The sequence below is a fragment of the Cervus elaphus genome, chromosome 18 (genome assembly GCF_910594005.1).
Source record: "Cervus elaphus chromosome 18, mCerEla1.1, whole genome shotgun sequence".
NCBI classification, from domain to species: Eukaryota; Metazoa; Chordata; class Mammalia; order Artiodactyla; family Cervidae; genus Cervus; species Cervus elaphus.
Window position 1 is genome coordinate 50362966 of NC_057832.1, and position 21976 is coordinate 50384941.

At 36.4% G+C, this 21976-nt stretch overlaps 1 non-coding gene across 1 annotated transcript; it reads left to right on the plus strand.

The window, feature by feature from the left end:
* The first annotated feature begins 11095 nt into the window (after positions 1–11095).
* LOC122674959 lies at positions 11096–11202 on the plus strand. The gene has a single exon (XR_006335120.1). It is a non-coding gene; the product is annotated as a U6 spliceosomal RNA (small nuclear RNA).
* The last annotated feature ends 10774 nt before the right edge of the window (positions 11203–21976 follow it).

Sequence of the window (21976 nt, forward strand, 5' to 3'; positions counted from 1 at the left end):
CAGAGGAGCCAGAGATCAAATTGTCAATATCCTTTGGATCATAGAAAAAGCAAGGGGATTCCAGAAAACATCTACTTCTGCTTCATTGACTACACTAAAACCTTTGACTGTGTGAAAAACAGCAAAATGTGGAAAATTCTGAAAGAAATAGGAATAACAGACCACCTTACCTTTCTCCTGAGAAACCTGTATGCAGGTCAAGAAGCAATAGCTAGAACCAGACATGGAATAATGGACTGGTTCAAAATTGGGAAATGTGTATATCAAGGCTGTATACTGTCACCTTGCTTATTTAATTTGTATTCACAGTACATCATTCGAAATGCTACACTGGAGGAAGCTCAAGCTGGAATCAAGATTGTTGGGAGAAATATCAATAACTTCAGATATGCAGATGACACCACCCTAATGGCAAAGTGAAGAGGAAATGAAAAAGAGCCTCTTGATGAAGATGAAAGAGGAAAGTGAAAAACCTGACTTAAAACTCAACATTCAAAAAACTAAGATCACAGTATCTGGTCCCATCACTTCATGGCAAATAGAAGGGAAGAAATGGAAGCTGACAGATTTTATTTTCTTGGGCTCCAAAATCACTGTGGATGGTGACTGCAGCCATGAAATCAAAAGACGCTTGCTCCTTGGAAGAAAAGTTGTGACAAACCTAGACAGAATATTAAAAAGCAGAGACATCACTTTGCCAACTAAGATTTGTATAATCAAAGCTATGGTTTTTCCAGTAGTCATGTGTGGATGTGAGAACTGGACCAGAAAGAAGGCTGAGTGCCAAAGAATTGATGCTTTCTAACTGTGGTGTTGGAAAGACTCTGGAAAGTCTCTTGGACAGCAAGGAGATCAAACCAGTCAATCCTAAAAGAAATCAACCCTGAATATTCATTGGAAGGATTGATGTTGAAGCTGAAGCTCCAATACTTTGGCCATCTGATGCAAACAGCCAATACATTGGAAAGACCCTGATGCTGGGAAAGATTGAGGGCAGGAGGAGAAGGGGATGACAGAGGACAAGATGGCTGGATGGCATCATAAACTCAATGGACAGGAGTTTGAGCAAACTCTGGGAGATGGTGAAGGACAGGGAAGTCTGGTGTGTCGCTGTCCATGGGGTCCCAAAGAGTTGGACATGACTGAGTGACTGAACAACAACAAGTTCATACCTGTTGATTGGAATGTATATACTGAAAGAGAATGAATTGGATAAACTCTAGTATATCCATATAATGGTGTAGTATGCAACTTTAAAATGGAGTAAGAAATGTCTATGTATATCACTATAAATACAGTGGATCATCGAAAAAGCAAGAGAGTTCCAGAAAAACATCTATTTCTGCTTTATTGACTATGCCAAAGCCTTTGACTGTGTGGATTACAATAAACTGTGGAAAATTCTTAAAGAGTTGGGAGTACCAGATCACCTGACCTGCCTCTTGAGAAACCTATATGCAGGTCAGGAAGCAACAGTTAGAACTGGAAATGGAACAACAAACTGGTTCCAAATAGGAAAAGCAGAACATCAAGTCTGTATATTGTCACCCTGCTTATTTAACTTATATGCAGAATACATCATGAGAAATGCTAGGCTGGATGAAACACAAGCTGCAATCAAGATTGCCGGGAGAAATATCAATAACCTCAGATATGCAGATGACACCACCCTGATGGCAGAAAATAAAGAGGAACTAAAGAGCCTCTTGAAGAAAGTGAAAGAGGAGAGTGAAAAAGTTGGCTTAAAGCTCAACATTCAGAAAACTAAGATCATGGCATCCGGTCCCATCACTTCATGACAAATAGGTGGGGAAACAGTGGAAATAGTGTCAGACTTTATTTTTCTGGGCTCCAAAATCACTGCAGATGGTGATTGCAGCCATGAAAATAAAAGACGCTTACTCCTTGGAAGGAAAATTATGACCAACCTAGACAGCATATTAAAAAGCAGAGACATTACTTTGCCAACGGTCCATCTGGTCAAGGCTATGGTTTTTCCAGTGGTCATGTGTGGATGTGAGAGTTGGACTGTGAAGAAAGCTGAGCACCGAAGAATTGATGCTTTTGAACTGTGGTGTTGGAGAAGACTCTTGAGAGTCCCTTGGACTGCAAGAAGATCCAACCAGTCCATCCTAAAGGAGATCAGTCCTGGGTGTTCATTGGAGGGATTGATGCTGAAGCTGACACTCCAATACTCTGGCCACTTCAAGCGAAGAGTTGAAGTTGACTCATTGAAAAAGACCCTGATGCTGGGAGGGATTGGGGGCAGGAGGAGAAGGGGACGACAGAGGATGAGATGGGTGGATGGCATCACCAACTCGATGGACATGAGTTTGAGTCAACTCCGGGAGTTGGTGATCAACAGGGAGGCCTGGTGTGCTGCGATTCATGGGGTTGCAAAGAGTCAGACATGACTGAGCGACTGAACTGAACTGATCACTATAAATAATATTCTTTATATCTTGCTAAACGAACTGTTAAGGTGCTGCTGCTACTAAGTCGCTTCAGTCGTGTCCGATGCTGTATGAGCCCATAGTTGGTAGCCCACCAGGCTCCTCTGTCCCTGGGATTCTCCAGGCAAGAATACTGAGTGGGTTGCCATTTCCTTCTCCGGAACTGTTAAGAGAGGAATGTTAACAGCAGAATCTCTGCATGGTCAACCCATCTTCACATCTCCACCAGTATCCCTTGAGGCTTCAACTAAGACTGGATTTAGTTGAAATCCCAAGAAACCCCATTACCTTCCCTTCCTCTCTAAGGTGTTGATCTCAATAAACTTATAAACGTACAATAACTACTTGCATGCTAATCTTCACACAGAGTCTGCTTCCCAGGGAATCCAATCTGTGATTGTTGGTGCCAGGAGTAGATTAGAGAGCTAAACTTGGGTGGGAGTTTTAAGCTGGATAACTTACCCTACCAGATGGTAAACTGTGAATGGAATATAGATAGCCCCTGGCACAACGTGGTAGGACAATTGTTAAAACTGCAGTTGTTGCTAGTTTTGTACTGGGGTGGCATATTGAAGGATGGGAAAGCTGGTGCAGCGTATGCGCTACTTGAGAAACATGGGGAAAAATGCAACTCTAAGAACAGTGCAACTGAATGCCTTTTGCTAAATTTGATCATTCTGAATAAGAAAATATATAGCTGAGGTCATTAATCAGGAATTAAAAGCTAAGTATGAAAGGTCAAGTACCTTTCTGGCAGCTTTCAAGCAGCTTTTATCTCTTGAATCAATATAGAGAGAAAACTGAGGACCAATCTCAGAAATTAATCCTGAGATTAGCCAAACTCCAAAGGTTAAACTTTCAGCTAAGGCAAAACTGCTATGCCAAGGTCAGAACCGTTGTGGGAAAAATAATAGGACCCTCACACATGGAGTGCATATATCTGGTTGATGCCTCTAAAATTCTATAATTTTCAAAGTCCTCCCAAACTGTTGAGCCTGCAGAAGTGGCCCACATCTCTGTTTAAAAAAGAAAAAAAAAAGTCTCTCTTGCTGAAAGAAGATGCAGAGGCCTTTCCCCCTTGCTCTCAAACAAAACAAAACAAATCTTAAAAAAACCTGTCCTGATCAAGAACATGTTGACTCGAATAAGGAAGGAAAGGAACTCAAAAGAGCCGCAGGACCTGTCCACTGTGTGGCAGGAGGAGCCAGTAGGGTGTATTTGGATCCTAGCACCTGAGGGATGTTTATCAGGAGTGCCAGAACAAGAAGGTGGACATGAAAACGTTATCAATGTATCCTATCCTTGGATACAGGATATAATTCTCTGTCATAGGGATAGTACAAACACCCTACTAGGATGGCTCCTAAAAGTTTGGAAAATATATAATGGCCCACATTAGGTGAGTGGAACTGTCTGAACTATCATATGAGATAGTGGCAAAAGGTATTTAAAAGCTAACAGAAGTGGGTGTGCTAGAACAAATTTAACACATAGGGCCAGAAAACTCACTGTGTTTACTGAAATTATAAGGAATATGCTAGGGAGAAGGGTACCTGAATTATTTTAAAGTTTGGTGAGCATCTCCACTGCAGGCTAGGGCTAATATTAGAAGATGACACTACAGAACAGGGTAAAATAATAGCAACAGTTATGATATAACTCAGAATAATAGAGGCCAACACCAAGAAAAAACAGAGCCAGATGGGTGTAATTATTATGAGTGGTGAGGTCAGAAGTATAGCAAGAGAAGCCTGACAAGTAGAGATTTATGGAAAGGGTTACAACACAGCTTCCCTAAGTGCAAATAAGATGAACAATGAACAAGGATACAATACAAGCTATAAAACTGAAAGATTTTAAGAATAATCAGAAGTCTGAGGATAGTTATCCCAATAAAAAGTCATGGTCCTTTGCTAGTTTTTGGACTCAAAATTGATTAAAAGAAAGGGGAAATCCCTAGAAGGAAGGACCCTCGAAAATCAAGACAGGTACAAATAGTCACAAATTTCCCAGTCTTTTCCTGAAGGAACCTACAGCTACTTAATTTGGTAACTGTACACTGGGAAAAGAAAAATACTCAAACATTTCAAAGACTAATGGAACAATACTCCTTTCATCAAAATATATGATTAGACATTTAATAGAACAGGATAAACTGATGGCGAATAAGCTCCTGAAAAGCTGCTCAACATCGTTAGCAGATTCAATAATGACAAAAAGCCATATTAAACAAAAATGAAATATCACTACACAACTATCAGATGGCTAAAATAAAAACAGTGGCAACACCAAATGCTGACAAGGATGTGGACAATCTGACGTAGAAAATGACACAGTTACTCTGGAAAGCATTTTAGCAATTTCTTTAAAAAAACAAATATATACCTATCATATGATTCATCAGCTGCACCCTTAAGCATTTATTCCAATGAAATGAAAACTTAAGTTCACAGAAAAGCAGAAATGAAACCTGTATAAATGCTTATGATTCCTTATTCATAATATTCAAATTAGAAGCAGTTCAGATATCCTTCAACAGAGTTAAACAAACTGTGGTGTACCCATACCATAAATACTACTCAGCAATTAAAAAATACAAACCATTGATACATACAACCCCCTGGATGAATTGCCAGGGAAGGAATTTTGGAGAGTGAAAAAAGCTTATTTTAAATGGTTTCACACTGTATATTTCCATCTATATATTATTGAAATGACAAAATTATTGAGATGGAGAATAGGTTAGTGATTTCTAGGGCTTAGGGAGGAGATGGAAGTGAGGGGGGACTAGATGGGCAACATGAGTGATCCTTGAGGTGATGGAAATGTTTGTTATTTTTGACTGAATCAATGTCAATATCATCACTGATATATTTAAAACTTTGCAAGGACTTATCAATAGGAGGAATGATGGCAGGTACACAGGGTCTCTGAATTATTTGTTATCACATGTGAACCTACAATTATGTCAAAATAAATGTTATTAAAAAATGTTTCAGGCTGTGGTGCAAGCCTCCCTGCAGATCCTGTGGTACTGGAGGTATCATTGATGGGAAAAGGCACAACGTGGACTTCATGACTAGTCCCAGTGGGAGAAGCATAACTCAGATCACAAGAACCCTAGAGCACGACCATGCTAAATGCAGCAGAGTATTATAGACCTTTTGAAAAGTACCTTTTGATATACTACTAGGATCTGGTAGTGAATGCCTGATTATGGGTCACCAAGTGACTATGCAGCCAACTTTGATATATTCATAAAGTGTAATACTACTCAGCAATAAAAAGAGGAATGAGCTATCTGCAGACATTATGGTTGAATATCAAAATTTTACACTGAGTGAAAGAGGGCAGACACAATAACCTGCACCTTATAAAATTCCATTTATAAGAATTTCTAGAATGGAAAAACTATAGACTTAGAAATCATATTAATAATTGTTTGGGGGAGCAGACTGATTCCTACGATGCAAAAGGAAACTTCCTGGGATGATAAAAATGTGCTCAATCTTGCCTGTGGTAGTAGTTATTTGGGTTTTTACAGCTGCCCAAGCTCATCAAACTGGAGAGGTAAAATGTGAGCATACTCCCCCATGCAAACAATATCTCAATAAATTTGATTTTAAAGTGTTTTTAAAAATGACTCAGAAGCAAACATAAATAAGCTCCCACTCAGCTGGGAAAATTAAGAGTTTAGCCTTTTGTACCTCTTGCTCACTTTCCCATTGCTTTAGGGACGGTCCTGACGGCAGGAGAAAAGACATCCACTGTGCCTGAGCAAGAATGCCACCAGTGCCAATAAATTTGATTTCCCACGGAACTGTCCACTGCATCAGTGGCTGAAATGAAACGTAGGTTAAGTCAATGTGATAGTGAGCACTAGAAGCATCTTCTACAACGCTGATGGGTGGGAATATCACAACATCACACATAAAGAATTTCTCCTCAAAATTTCAACCTAAATATGATTAAATCTCTAAATTTCAAACCAATATCTAGATATAATTATTGCTTCAGAGCCTAGTAGGCAACAAAGGAACATATTAAGCGACCCAATTAATATTACTCACCAAATTCCAGTCTAGTGAATTCTATAGGCCAAATAACCAATTTCTTCAACAAATACGTGTTTAATATTAATATTGTGGCTATGTTTTTAAAGTTCTTTTCCTTTTTAGAAATGTAAAAAAAAAAACGGTATCAGATTAAACGGCATTATATCTGGAATTTACTTCAAAAAATGCGTATAACTGGGGAAGACTAGGGGTATAAACATAAGTAGATTGGCCATGAGTTGATAAATCATTGAAACTGGCTGATAGATACATAGCGATTCCCTATACTATTCTCCCTACTTATGCATACATTTGTAATATCCTATGAGAAAATGTTTACAAATATATTAAAGCAATTAGAGCATAAAAGCAAATAAAAATAAGGAAAACTTTCTAGGAATAAAATACTATTTAAAACATAATTAAAAAAAACTTGGAAATACTAATCATTGTGTGTTGAATTGTACCCTTTCCCCCACCAAATCATATGTTAGGAAAGCCCCAGTATCTCAGAATGTGAACTTGTATGGAAATAGTTTTTGCAGATGTAATTAGTTAAGGTAAGAACATACAGAGTATGCTTATAAATAGAAAACACATGAAGAGAGGGGCACTGGCACAGAGGGACAGCAGTGTGAAGAGAAACAGGGAGAAGGTAACCATTTGTAAGTCAAGGAGAGAGACCTGGAACAGATCTTTCCTTTATGATCCTCAGAAGGAACCAACCCTGCTTATATCTTGACTTCAGACCCTTAACCTTCAGAACTGTGAGAGAAAAAAATTCTGTTGTTTAATTCACTCAGTTTATAGTACTTATGGCAGCCCAAGCACTAATACCCTGATTGAAATTGACTATTTTTTTTTTCTAAAATAAGTTAAATGGCCAAAACTGATGTGAGAAAGAATAGAGCTCAACAAACAACTATGAATAAAATTGGGAAGTGGTGAGGATTTCATTCCCCAAAGACTAATTTTTAGATCAGTTTTCCTAAAACTTTCACTTTCCCATGGAACCACAAATTTCATTATACAGAGACTCTTTCAAAATGCAGAAAAGGTGACCTTAAGTCGTTTATTCATTAATGTAGTTGTTAAGAATTCGTAGGTTAAAGGATAATTCTTCTATGCCTATATTTAAGGAAATGATGAGAAAACATTGATAAAGCTTTTCTATTATAAGTGCTTTTCAATCATTAATTCATGTAAACCTCAAACAAGCTATGAGATACACATAATTATATTCCCAATTTATGGATGTGAAAACTGAAATACATGCCTAAGACCAATTATCTGAGAAGTAACAGAATTGAGGTGAAATGAAAATCTAGACAATGTATCTCTAGAGACAAAATCCCTAAACACTTTTATATTGTCTCTGTATTGAGAACCTGTTTAATTGCAGCATTCACATATACCACAAAAGATGAGAAAAAGTGTTTAAATGGACAAATATCCATTTATGCATATGCAACTTACCAAAATAACTTTTAAACAATCTTCAGTGGTAGAGGAAATGATTTTAAGCAGGAAAAAATAGCACAGAAATATATTTTGGTATTAACTTTTGTTGCATTTTGATTCAATTAAACAGTAAAAGATAAAAATAAAAATTTGATTAAACATTTTGAAAGGGGCTGAAAAAAATATATGTTCATGTAAGAAACTAATATTAAAAAGCAGGGTGATTTTTATAAGTATGCTGAGTAAAACTTTAATAAATAAAAGCTTTTCCTCATAAGCAGTCTCCTTTTCCTTGAAATAAAAAAGAAACATGAATGAACATGACTGTAATCCCTCTATTTAGTTATAATCCCTACAGTGACAGTGCACTGTCTTGTAATGCAGGATGGCCTCTCTTACCTCCCTTATCCCCATCCTTACTCTTTCCCCAAAGGCTTCATGTAGAGCGCAGGTACTATAAAATCCTTGGTGCTCATTAGTTATAAATTTTTCATCTACATTAAATCACCATTAAGGTAATGAATTTGACCTTCACTGAATGAAGCAAAAACTAAGATTAGTGAAGTAATACAGTTAGTGTATTCTTCCTGGAACTCTATATGACAGAACAGAATATTAATTGTTAAAAATGGCCACCTCCAAATACTACGTATGTGCATGCTTAATGCATGTGGGGGGAAAAACCTTTTTCTTTTCTATAAAGGCTTAAATATACTTCACACATTTTAAAACACATAATTTATCTCTTTGTATTTAAGTTCCCTTACTGAAATTACTATGTCAACATTAATATTCTCACAATCGAAAACAATAACATCCTTCTAGGAATTTTCTTTCCAAAACAAAAATAAATAAAAGGAAAATTTACTTCATTCAAATCTTTTATCTGATTTACCAAGGTTAACATTTAATTTATTCTGTGAATAAGAATTTTTCAAAGTATACATAAGTCAAAATGAGTAATTTCTCTAAAATTCACTAGTTTCACAAATCAAACTATGGTTTGACTTATAGAGATAGAGAGGGATATATACATACCATTATAGACATGGGAGAGGATAACAGAGAAATGGAGAAAATCGTGGTCTCAGGAGCTAATAAATGTCAAAAATTATCAGGAAGGTCCTTTGACAAGGAGAGTTGATGCTTGTTTTCTAAGTCCAGCATGCTTATGCTTTCACAGAAAGCACATTTATAATAAGTAGAACCACATAGAAAGACTGAACAATGTGGATGCCTCAATACCAGACTAGTCCTACCTTTTATAACGCCTTCCAGAATAGTTTCTGCTTTTCTGAGTTGAAGATCCTTATCTTATTCAGTTTGAAGCCGTAACAAAATACCACAAACTGGGTGGCTTAGGCAATAGAAACGTATTTTCCCGCAGTTCTAGAAACTAAAAGTCCCAGATCAAATTATCAGCTTATTTGGCTCATAGTAAACCCTTCTTTCCTGGTTTGTAGGGGGTCACCTTCTCACTGTGTCTTCACATGGCTAAGAGAAAAGACATGCATAAGTGACCATCTCTTCCTGTCTTTTCTTCTAAGGACACTAATCCTACGAGGATCTCACTCTTATAAATAAATTTACTGTTAATTACCTACACAAATCCCTTAGTATAGTCACATTAGGGGCTGAAGCTTCAACCCCTAAATATATTTAGGGGCACAAGCATTCATTCCATAATAATCATCCTTAGCTAGAATTTCAGACAGACTTCAATTTCCAAATCATCCACTTAACTTCCTCAACATGCACAGTATTTCCTTTTTTGCCCATAGGTACTATTATGTCTTGATGCATCTCTGCCCATTCTTTCTTTTTATTTGAGAAAAAGAAAGATAAAATAACTGACTTCAACACAGGAAAATAATGTTTCTTAAACCAGATGTGGCCTGTGAACAGACTTTCTGTGAAATCATAGACTTTTGGTGAACTATGGATACCATCATATTTAGTTTATGATATTAAGTTTCTTCCTACATTGTGATTTCATTTAATAAGCCACCAAGATGTCAGCAATCACCAGATAGCCTTTGGGTGATCCTGTGAGGGAAAGAGTAGTACAAGAATAGTGAAACCTTTTTAAAATTCCCCTCTGCACTGTCCATAGGGGCTATGAGAAAGGAGTAACAGTCCTGGAAATTCTTAAGCTAAATATGTCTTCTTGCCGTTCCAACTTGCTCAACAATGTGAACCACAACACATGATAATTTGTGTAATGGCCTTCTTAGAATCTAAATTATTAAGTGTGTATTTATAATATTACTGAGTTTGGGGAAAAGAGGGCTAAAAAGAAGAACATTCTAGGGTGGGTGTTGGCAAACCAGTGTCTCTCAGACAGTAGTTTCTGCCTTTTTCTTCTTCCTGGTCATCAAGTATTGAACCAAATACACACACACACACACACACACACTCACACACACTCACACACACCTCTACCTTATACTTGACTCACACTCACACACCCATACATAGGCATCATCTGAGGACAAGTATTAATCTTCAGTAATTACACCCTAGAGGCATATTTAAAAAGAGAAATATTTTCTCAAAACAATAATTTACTCTGAATACTCCTTGCAGAGTGGAGAAACAGCTTTACATTATAATGTGAATGGTGCCAGTACTCAATTAGGACATCCTTCTGCTTCTAGCCCTGACTCAGATTTTTTTTTCTGTGCATAGGAAATGAGAAGCTCATTACAATTACCCTTTTAAGCAATAGATCTGTCAGCCTTTAATGGCCATTTTTGGCAACAATAAGTACTAGCAAAAGCTTAAGAATTGCTTTATCTTTTACTAAAGGATTGATATAATCCTTAGGTAAAACATTCCCACACCATTTACTGAATGTTGAATAAAGGGTGTATGAGGATATTCAGACAAATATATCATTCCTATAATAATACATATTTAGCAGTCTGACTTTATATTCTTACTTTATTATGAGGTCCTTGTAAGCAGGAGTATGTCTTATCTGAGGTTCTTGAGAGTATTTTTCACAGTAACCTGAAAATGAGCATATTTTCTAAAATAAAACTTCTGCTATCACCATCTGATTAAGAATTTTTTGATTACTTAAAATTTACACAAAAGTCTCAGGAATTAAAAAAAAATTATATTGTGCTCGCTTTGGCAGCATATATACTAAAACTGGAGTGATACAGAGAAGATTAGCATGACCCCTGCGCAACGATGACACGCAAATTCATGAAGCATTCCATATATTTTGGCAGAACGTCAGGGCCTTGTACATTAACAGCACCATGGGCAAGCCCCAGCATCTGTACTAAGGCACAGCTTAATAAACCATAAACCATCAAATAAATAAATAAATAAATAATTAAAAAATTATATTTACTCCTAAATTTAATAAAAACATTTTAAATATCCATTAAGTGGTAGCTGAAAGCCTTTTCTTTCACTGGTACATTTTAATTAATTAATTAAACATCATCTTAATTTCACTTTAATTAGGTACTGGGGTTAAGTTTAGGTAAGAAAGTGGATGTACTTAATATAGCTTTCCTTAACTTGTAAATAGATTGGCAGTAATAAAACAGAACTCAGTTTCCTGACTAATGTTGTATGAAGAGTTTCAAATTATTCTCTGTGATAAAAGAGCACATTAATGTAGTCTGTGAAGTTTCCGCAGCTGATCTATGAGTTTTTACAAAATATCAAATGAATGTCTCTAATTGTTCACCAATGATTTATCCCTTAACCCCTTACAATGTGGTTTTCTCCCACTGCACTCGACTAAAATTGCTTTATCAAAAGTTAACAATGATTTTTTTTCTTAAAAAAAAACTTTAGATTTTTCTCTTATCTAAACAGAAAGAAATGGCAACCAACTCCAGTAATCTTCCCTGGAGAACCTCTTGGACAGCATGAAAAGGCAAAATATGAGAAGCCTGGTGGGCTGCTGTCCATGGGGTCACACAGTGTCGGACACGACTGAAGCGACTCAGCAGCAGCATGATGCCTGAAGGTGAGCCCCCAGGTTGGAAGGTATACAATATGCTACTAGGGTAGGGCACAGGACGATTACTAATAGCTCCAGAAAGATTGAAGTGGCTGTGCCAAAGTGGAAACAGTGCTGAGCTGTGGATGTGTCTGGTGGTGAAAGCAAAATCTGGTGCTCTAAAGAACAATATTGCATAGGAACCTGGAATGTTAGGTCCATGAATCAAGGTAAATTGGACGTGGTCAAGCAGGAGATGGCAAAATTAAGCATCAACATTGTAGGAATCAGTGAACTAAAATGGGTGAAGATGAGTCTTACTCCTCACTTCTTCAGTGTCACCAAGTGTGAGTGTTCTTCTGAGTTCCATCCTAAACTTTTTCTTACACTCTGTGCACTTATATCCTCTCTTTTCTATTCACTATCTTCCCAAGTAACTAACACAATAATGCAAATGAGGCTCAAAAACGTATTCTGACTTCTCTCATATAATTTAATCCTGACATTACAAATGCCAACTAAATGTTACTACCGGTGTAGGATGTAATGCTTTGGAGAGTAGGAAGTAAAAAGATACAGTTGGCTTCTACAGAGAGAGAGATAAGAAATTAAAAAAAACATGTGAAACAGGGCAGGAAGTAATAAGTTCCATGTAACAAGTTCCGTATACTCAAGAATATTTTGCTGTTAGGTTCTGTGGTAAAGATGATTCCATTGGATCCATATAAATGGGCTTTTCAGCTTATAAGAACATGTTTTAATTGGTAAAATACTAGAAGATTTCACACATTTATGAGATATATAAAATGTAAGGATGATTAAAGTTTTGTTTGTTAACCTTGAGAAGTTGAAAGGTATGTAGAAAGTCAGAAAGTGAGATCATATGAGGAAAACAATTTGTCTAAACGTCTCTCATTATCCCAACACCTTTCAAGGCAGATCTGATTCAGGTTCTCCTCCCACCAGTGTTAGCATCATGATCACATTCTAACTGTATTACCTTTGACTTTGTCCTTATCCCTAACACCCATGATAAATAAGTCAGTTTTTTTTTTCCCCTAATTCCTCTTCTTAGAATTTTTTTTTTCTAACATATCTTTTACATTGTTGCCACTACCACCTGGGTTTAGATGATCTTACCTCATAATTAGACTATTGCAAAGTATCTCTTCACTGGTCTCACCTCATCTTAAGCCCTGCTCACAAATAATGTTCAAAAAGCACTCTGATTATGTCAGTCTCCTGGACCATGCTAGTTAAAATATACTCTGGCTGAGCAGGAAGAATAGAAAGTTACAGTACATAATGGAGTTTGAGGTGTGGGCTACTTTGGTGGCACTTTTATGTAGTTACTAAATGGAAATGATTGTCTTGTTTTAGACTAAATTTTAGTATGAAAGATCACTGCACTGTGAAGCAAACAGCAGACATGACAAAGCTGGATTGAGGACTACAGAGATTAATAAATAATCTAGCTAAATATTACTGTTCAGGCAAATGCTTCCCTGAATAACTTTTATAAAGAAAAGTCTTTAATTTTTCTGAAATCAATTAATGCTGTACCCTCGGTGAATGTGAAAGAAATCCTATCAGTTTCTATCCTTCACTACCTGGGGGCTTTCTTTATTTTACCATTTAAATTTTGAGGGTCGTGTTCAGTTGATGATTTCTTCTGTTTCTTCTTACACATAAGTAAACAGTCATCCCTTGGTATCTGTGGGGTTCTGACTACACATTCCAGCCCTGAGCATAGGTTGACAAAACTTTAAACCATATTTTGTTACCTTCCTGGGGCTTCCCTGGTGGCTCGGACAGTAAAGAATTTGCCTGCAGTGCAGGAGACCCAGGTTTGATCCTTGGGTTGGGAAGATCCCCTTGAGAAGAAAATGGTTACCCACATACGTATTCTTTGACTGGAGAGTTCCATGGACAGAGGAGCCTGGCGGCCTACAGTCCCTAGGATCACAAAGACACACAGGACGAAGCGACTAACTCTTTCACTTTCACTTCTCTAACCTCTTCCTTCCTATAAAGGTGAAAGTTGCTCAGCAGTGTCTGACTCTTTGCAACCCCATGGGCTAACAGCCCATGGAATTCTCCAGGCCAGAACACTGGAGTGGGTGTTCCCTTCTCCAGGGGATCTTCCCCATCCAGGGATTGAACCCAGGTCTCCTGCATTGCAGGCAGATTCTTTACCACCTGAGCCACCAGGTAAGCCCCATTCCTTCCTATATCTTTCAGTTATTCCAGAACTTTTTGCATTCCACAAATCCCTCAAGCCCTCCTCCCCAAATTTTCTCCTTTCCTTGATCTCAGACACAGAAATGGTTTCCCATACCTTACAAGCCACATGTGAAAACTGTAATTCAGTCTCATCATTGAGGAATTCAAATTTTATGGGGACAAAGAACCAGAAAAACCATCAATTAAGATGAAGAAGCCAGAATGAATAAACTAGGAAGAGGCATAAATTATTATGTTTTAACAACAGTGAGATAAAGTGGTATGCCTACTTTTAATCCATAGTGCTTTATAGGAGTTGTCATTCAATTTGAGCATAAATGCCACAAAAGCTTTTCTGAGCCTATCTATGCTGTCTGCAGCATAGATTTCACTCACATCTAGAAGAGTTTCACACTGAAAATCTGTTGTGAAGATGAGATAGAGCACATCAGTACTTAAGTGGTGTTATTTTTAATCCATTTATTCGAGACATGCATCTGCTTTTATCCCCTAAATTTTAAAACAGTAACTTTTAAAATAAATTTCATTTGTATTATTTATCTAGGAAAAGTTTGTTGAGTCCTAATAAATTATAAATTATTTTCTCAGTTGTATCTTTTTTCTTCCTATTTGTAAAAGGGAGTGATCAGGGCTTTCCTTTGTTTTATTCTAATGCATTATTTTTCTCCTTTTCTCTGCTCTTTAGTCTAATAACTAGTAGAAGTAAAGGGCTTTTTAAAATTCACATTTTCTAGCAGAGGTTTAATATAACTATAGAGATTGTAACAATGTTCAGAATCTGAAGTATGGAGTACTTAAAATCTTGCAAAAACTGCCCCCTCCAATATTCCTTATTCCAGTAGTAGTCACACATCTGACCATTCCCACGACTGGAAAACCCACATTATCCTTAATATTTATTTCAACCTGCATATATAACCCATCACCAATCCTGCTGCTTTTATCATTTGAATATTTCTCCAGCTTTCCCCCCCTATCTTTGCCATCATCCTAGTGCCAGTCAACTCAATTGCAGCCAGTATGGTGTAAAGTCATTAAAATAGAGGAAGCAGTCATGCTAGGTCACTGCAATCATGTCTGACTTTTTGCAACCCTCTGGACTGTAGCCCTCCAGGCTCCTCTGTCCATGGGTTTCTCCAGGCAGATACCGGAGTAGGTTGCCACGCGCTCCTCCAGGGTATCTTCCTGACCCAGGGATTGAACCTGTGTTTCCTGAGGCTGCTGCATTGCAGGCAGTTCTTTACTGCTGAGCCACCAAGGAAGCCCCAAGCAATCAAGCATGGCTTTATTCTCTGCTCTGCCTGGTCTTAGCTGTGGTCCATTGGAATATGTGTTTAATCTGAAGTATCTTAATCATATAATGGAAATAATATGAATAATATTAGTATTTATTTACATCATAAATACTGGAGAAGGAAGTGACAATCCACTCCAGTATTCTTGACTGAATGTGATATGATCCAGGCAAACAATATGAGTAATATAGTATTTATTATACCATAAATATTGGAGACGGAAATGACAACTCACTTCAGTATTCCTGCCTGGAGAATCCCATGGACAGAGGAGCCTGGTGGGCTACTAGAGTCGATGGAGTCGTGAAGAGTCAGACATGAGTGAAGCAATTTAGCACTGCACACACCATAGGTATACTGTGGATTAAATGAGATAATCCTTACAACGCACTTCACACAGTTTTTAGCACATACTAGAAATTCTTAAATGTCGGTGTTTGCTTTCACCACACTAGGGTAACTATATCCATTATGTTATCAATGCATCATACTAATCAATGTATTTTCTCTACCTGTACTATCCAGCATGGTAACAACTAGTCACATGAGGCTATTGCGTATTTAACATGTGGATAGTACAAATTGAGATGGTCTTGAAAGTGTAAAATACAAATTGAAATTTTAAAATTTGGGTATTAAAAATGTCAAATATCTCAATACTAATGTTTTGTATGGATTGTGGACTAAAATGCAAAATTTTTATAGATTTGTTTAAAATGAATTATTTACATTAATTTGTTTATTTTTACTTGAAATGTGCTTATTGGAAGATTTTAAATTACATATGTGGCTCACATTTAAGATTAAGAATTGTAAGGCTGGAACTGTATTTCCATTGGACATCACTGATCTAGACTTTGCAACTTTCTCTTATTTAAAGCCTCTAGAATGGCCAGCTACATTCTTGAAAGACTCCAAGTGATATAGTTTTTGCTTAAAATGATATTGTAAATATTTAGAAAAAATCTGAGAAGTCTTGACCAAGATGGGAGCATAGACTTTTAATATTTTGCTATGTTGTTCTTTTGAAAGTATAAATCAGCTTCAAATAATTTTTTTGTTTTTATGAGATGTGCCTATAATTCAGTAGTGTCCATTCAATATAGCTGTCAAGTAGTCTTTCTTCATAAATCAATTTTCTCTGATTTTAAAGTAATTATTCTTATAAACTCTGAATGCTAAAAATGTACCTGTATGCTAAATACATGGTAATTGTGAGAAAGAATTAGTATGTGTGCTATTCTAGAAGGGATTGGAGGAAAAATCTGGATTAAGTTAATTTAAAGTTTTTATAGAGAAGTAATATTATTGCTCTTTCAACTTTAAAAATTTTAATGTAAAAGGGATTGTATACAATTGCTTACTCTAATATACAATACTAAAATTAATTTTCTTGTAAATGTATATGTATTTTAAAAAAATATGGGACAAACTTGACAAAATGATAGCACTTTTATTTTGGGGATGGTGGTCATGTGTGTGCTCATTATACTATTTCTTCAGCCCTTAAATTAACTGAATTTTCATAGCAATATTAAAATTTGTTTGTAAATTATCTTGGGCATTCCATGAAGATATTCCTGTAATGACTTTTTAACTTCTTCTCTCTATTCTCCTTATCTTTTTTTTGTTTGTTTGTTTTTAATATTTTCTCTGAGACCTTCAGTCTGTGTTGAATAATAGTGATGATGGCAGTCATCCTTGTCTTGATGCTTGTGTGAAGGAGAATGAACTATCTAAAATTCTCTATTAAATAAAGATGCTTGCTGTAGATATTCTGTCCTCTTTTGTTCATTTTAAAAAATTGTCTTTCTCTTTTCTCATTTGCTAAGGATTCTTAACTGTGTAGTAAATCATATGAATTTTTTCCCAACCTGAGTTAAAAGACTATATATTTTTCTTCTTTGATCATTTAATGTTACAGTTATTAATTATATGAATAGATTTCCAAGGTGAATAATCCTTACCCCCTTGGATTAACTATACTTGACCACAGTCTATTTTAATGCATTGTTAGGTTTCAATTAACTAGCATGAGGATCTTTTATGTTCATGAGTGAAATTAACCAGCAATTTAGTTTTTCTGTACAGTCATTACCCAGTTTGGGTATATAGATTATATTAATCTCATAAAATAAATTGGTCAGCTTTTCTCTTTTTATTTATTTATTTATTTTTTTAGTCCTACCACTTTATTGCTACCAACCCATCTCCCTCCACCCTCGTGCACACATGCTCAGTCATGTAACCCCAGGGACTGCAGCCCGCCAGGCTCCTCTGTCCATGGACTTTTCCAGGCAAGAATACTGGAGTGGGTTGCCATTTCCTTCTCCAGGTCTCTTTTTCTTTTCTTTGGTGGAAAAATTGTATAAGATACATATTCCTTACACAACTCACATATAAAAGCATCTCACCCTGTTCTGTTTTGTTTTTTCTCTCGGGCAAGGGGAGTTTTGATAGTTTTTTCCCCAGAAAATACAAATTTCATCTGAGATTTAAAATTTTGATGTACTGTTGTTCATTACATTTTTGTAGAATTTTGCTTATATTTATGTATTTACTTATTTGCATTCTTCATATTTTTATTTGCATCTTCTCTATTTTATAACTTAATTCATATCTCTAGGAGTGTCTTACTGTTTTCACACAGCTTCATTTTTGTTTCCTTCATCCTCCCTTATTACTATGTGTTCTACTCTCTGTCTCTTTCTCTCTTTTTTGGTTTATTCTGTTACTCTTTTCCTGGCCTAGTTTTTCATCTTTTCTTATGTTTGTAAATTGACAAATTTCTTGCTATATTTCAAAAGAAAATGATATTGACTCTCAGTTCTTTCATTATCATTTAAATGTAAGAATTTCAAAGTTTACTGTATCATTTTTGCTTTAAACTGAAGGGTAATTGGTAATATATTAGTTTTAAGAAATAGGTATTTTTCCCCAAAACATTATTTTCTTGATTTTTAGTTTTATTGCATTGAAGTTATAGAATATAGATTGTACATTGTTAACTGAAAATTTTAGAAGAGTTATAGAATATAGGTTGTACATTGTTAACTGAAAATTTTAGAAGCTGCTTTTGGGGCCCAGTGTACCATCATCGTTGATGAATGCTTAATGTGTCTGGAAATAATATGCATTCTATGTTCATTTAATAAGAGGTTCTAGACATATCTGTTAGATCAAATTATTAGTCATGCCCTTGACATTATCTCTACCTTTATTGTTCTCCATGTATCACATTTCTGTAAAATATGTGTTTTGTATGTCTCTTCATATCAGATATTAGTTATTGCTTACATAATTTGAGGCCATACTCCCAGATATATACTGAAGAATATTTATTGTTTCACTTTTTCTTTCAAAAATATATAACAACCTTCTCTGATGATAGTTCACACTCTACCCTCTTCTTTTACTGATATCAAAATTTCTAGTTGATATTTTTCAGATAAATATTTTCTATGATTGACATAAATCAATTTTTCTACATCTTTTTGTATATGTGTCTGTTTTAAATGAGCATCTTTTAGACAACATAGCTAGCTTTTATTTTTACTACAATCTGAGTATCACTGTTTTCTGATAAGTTTTTCTTGTATTGATTACTGAGTTTTTGTGGGGACATATTGTTTGTGTCCCCCTCCCACCTACTGCAATTTATTTTCTGTTTCCTGTTTCCTTGGTTTCAGTTATACATTTCTTATGGATTAACTGTACACATTCTGTTTTTACCATTTTAATCATCCTTATTAATTTAGTAAGATTTGTTCAACAAATATTTTTTCATGTTTGACTGTATCTTTAGCAATGCTCTAAACAGGGATGAATAAAACAGATTAATATTTTCTCTGTTTCCCTATCAGAATCTATAAACTTGTGCTTGTGTGCTTATGCTTAGTTGCTCAGTTGTGTCTGACTCTTTGCAACCCCATGGACTGTAACCTGCCAGGTTCCTCTGTCCATGGGATTCTCCAGGCAAGAATACTGGAGTGAGTTGCCATGCCCTCCTCCAAGAGATCTTCCCAACCCAGGGATAGAACTCAGGTCTCCCACATTGCAAACAGATCCTTTACGATCTGAGCCACCAAAACAGCCTACAACCTTACGAACAAATATTGTTTACCCCCACTGAACAGGAAAAAATGTTAAAACAATTCCTTTTTTCACCTCTCTTTCCCCAACAACTTCCATAACATTACTATTATCTTAGTTTTGGATTTTATGCTTACACATATGATTAAATTAGTATTTATTGATACATCAATAAGTTCTATATCGTTCTTACAGGTTTTCCCATCCCATAGCAATTTCTTGCTTTTGGAATTGATTATTTCCTTTCAAAAGTTAAATCTTGAAGAACTGTTTTAAACAGATTCTTCATGTTGCTAGACTCTCTGATAATTAATGTCCTTTTTTTGCTCTACACTGAAATAGTTTAGCTGAATACAATATCAGATTAAAATATTTTTCCTCGAAAACTCTCTGAAATTCAGTGCTGCTGTTAGCAGGGCTAAAAAGTATTGGGCTTTAGTTCTGAAAGATAAGTTCTTGGTTCTCTCCAAAAATTATAAATTTTCCTTTGTTCTGAATAATCTTTTTGGTTTCCTTTTGTTTTTTAATTAGTTTTTTCAATGAAGTATAATTGCTTTACAGAATTTTGTTGTTTTCTGTCAAACCTCGATATGAATCAGCCATGCTGCTGCTGCTGCTAAGTCGCTTCAGTCGTGTCTGACTCTGTGCGATCACATACAGAAGCTCACCAGGCTCCCCCATCCCTGGGACTCTCCAGGCAAGAACACTGGAGTGGGTTGCCATTTCCTTCTCCAATGCATGAAAGTGAAAAGTGAAAGTGAAGTCGCTCAGTCGTGTCCGACTCTTCGCGATCCCATGGACTGCAGCCTACCAGGCTCCTCTGTCCATGGGATTTTCCAGGCAAGAGTACTAGAGTGGGGTGCCACTGCCTTCTCTGATGAATCAGCCATAGGGATACGTATAACCCTCCCTTCTGAAACTCCCTCCCATCTCCCTTCCCATCCCAGCCCTCTAGGTTACTACAGAGCCCTGGTTTGAGTTTCCTGAGCCATACAGCAAATTCCCCTTGGTTAAATATTTTATATATGGTAATGTAGGTTTCCAAGTTACTCTTTCCATACATCTCACCCTCTCCTCCCCTCTCCCCGTGTCCATAAGTCTATTCTCTATGTCTGTTTCTCCATTATTACCCTGTAAATAAATTCTTTAGTACCATTTTTTGAGATTCCATATATATGTGCTACAACAATATATTTATCTTTCTCCTTCTGACTCACTTCACTCTGTACAATAGGTTCTAGGTTCATCCACCTCATCAGAACTGACCCAAATGTGTTCCTTTTTATGGCTGAGTAACATTCCATTGTGTGTATGTACCTCAACTTCTTGATCCATTCATCTGTCGATGGACATCTAGGTTGCTTCCATGTTCTAGCTATGGTAAATGAACTGCAAGGGACAATGCGATACATGTGTCTTTTTCAGTCTTGATTTCCTCGGGGTATATGCCTAGCAGTGGGGTTGGTGGGTCATATGGTGGTTTTATTCATGGTTTTTTAAGGAATCTCCATACTGTCTTCCATAGTGACTGCATCAATTTACATTCCCACCAACAGTGCAAGAGTGTTCCCTTTTCTCCACACTCTTCAGCATTTATTGTTTGTAGACTTTTTGATGATGGCCATTCCGACCAGTGTGAGGTGATATCTTGTGGTTTTGATTTGCATTTCTCTAATAATGAGATATGTTGAGCGTTTTTTCATGTGTTTGTTAGCCACCTGTGTCTTCTTTGGAGAAATGTTTGTTTAGGTCTTTTTCCCACTTTATGATTGGGTTGTTTGTTTTTCTGGCATTGAGTTGTATAGCTGCTCATATATTTTGGAAATTAATCCTTTATCAGTTGTCTCATTTGCTATTATTTTCTCCCATTCTGAGGGTTATCTTTTCACCTTGCTTGTGGCTCAGACAGTAAACGTGTCTGCCTACAATGCAGGAGACCTGGGTGTGATCCTTTGGTCAGGAAGATCCCCTGGAGAAGGTAATGGCAACCCACTCCATTATTCTTGCCTGGAAAATCCCATGGAAGGAGGAGCAACGAGTTGGATAGGACTGAGTGACTCCACTTCACTTTCACACTTTCCCTTGCTGTGCAAAAGATGCTAAATTTAATGAGGTTCCATTTGTTTAATTTTGTTTTTATTTCCATTACTCTAGGAGGTGGGCCATAGAGGATCTTGCTTCGATTTATGTCATTGAGTGTTCTGCCTATGTTTTCCTCTAAGAGTTTTATAGTTTCCAGTCTTACATTTAGGTCTTTAATCCATTTTGAGTTTATTTTTGTGTATGCTGTTTGGAAATGTTCTAATATCATTTGTTTACATTTAGCTATCCAGTTTTCCCAGCACAATTTATTGAAGAGGCTGTCTTTTTCCCACTGTATATTTTTGCCTCCTTTGTCAAAATAACATA